Genomic DNA, 1465 nt, shown 5'->3' with positions numbered 1-1465 from the left:
TATTGGTTATTGTACATATGTGAATATTGTGAATATGTTTGTCTTTTGCTTGTTTGTTAGTGTTTGTTAGGTTTAGGACTTTATTGCTCATCTTTGTTAATTTTTGTTTTCTTTGCTATTATGAATTCTCATCCTCACTTTGGCTATGAGTTTGGCTCAAATTATGTTGTAAGAAATGGGAACTACAATGGTAATATGCATCAAGGATTTGGGCACAACCAAAGATGGGAAGAGCCTCAAGGGATTGATCAACCTTCTTGGCAAAGGAATTGATCACTCCTATTGGCAACAACCTCCGGATACTTATAGGTATAATTCCCATCCTAATGCATGTCAATTTAACGGCTATGATGACTCTTTTTGTGACACTCAACAATCACCATCATATGCCTATGAATCTCATCCTCAACATGAACCTCAACCATACTCACAAGCCTTTCCACATCAAGCACCTTCCTATGATCCATATCCACCATATGACCAATCATTCATGCCATATTCTTATGACCATTATGAGCGAGAACCCTTAGAACCACCACAACCCTATCAAAATTACTCTCAAGAACCACCTCAATGCACACCATCTCCATACCCTTACCAAGAAGAACCACCTTTCTACTATAAACCCTCTTGAAGAACCACCTTCCTACCATAAACCCTCTCTCCAAAATAATGAACCCTCTTATCCACCCCAAGCCCCAATAGATGACTCTCTCACATTGCTACTTCAAGGACAAGCGGATATGCAAAGGAACACCCTAGAGTTTGTGACTAACTTGACCAAGGTAGTGTCCACCTTATCCTACAAATTTTTGAACACTCAAGGTGCTTCCGTGGCCACATGTGAAGAATCCATTGAAGATCATAGCATGAAGGAGAGATTGAAAAACCCGGTGGAAAATGAGGGAGGCTATTTTGTATTAGAGCAATTGGAGGAGCCTATGGTTATTGAAGAAAAGGAAGAAGTGGTTGAAGATCTAGGGGATGTTGAAAGTCCATGGGAATGTAGCATCATGGAGCACTTTCCCAAGAAGCTTGATATTGATGTTGAGGAGGGTGCACAACCTCCAAGGCATATCATCGTTGGAGACTTGGAAGAGGCTTATCAAAAGATGGATTCAGTCATGGATGAATTTCTCTCTACAATAGAATCCTCTCCCATTAGACATGGAGTTGAAATTATAGAAGAGTGTGCACAACCTCCCAAGGAAAACGAAGATGGCATGGTGTATATTGAAATTGAAGAATATGAAGAGGTTGATCAAGAGATGAATTCATTCATCAATGACTTCCTATCCAAAATTGAATCACCTCCCGTTAGACAAGATGAAGTTCTTGAAGACGACACCAAGCCATGTGATAAAAGGGGAAAGGTTGAAATCGAGGAAGCTCGAAAAGAGGTGGAAATACACAAAGAAGAGCACAAGGAAGTGGACCTTGCATTGTCTAAGTGTGGGGAAGTCCC

Source organism: Arachis duranensis, chromosome 10 (assembly GCF_000817695.3).
Source record: "Arachis duranensis cultivar V14167 chromosome 10, aradu.V14167.gnm2.J7QH, whole genome shotgun sequence".
Lineage (NCBI taxonomy): Eukaryota > Viridiplantae > Streptophyta > Magnoliopsida > Fabales > Fabaceae > Arachis > Arachis duranensis.
The sequence above is the reverse complement of the archived record's forward strand: the minus strand, read 5'-3'. Positions refer to the sequence as shown.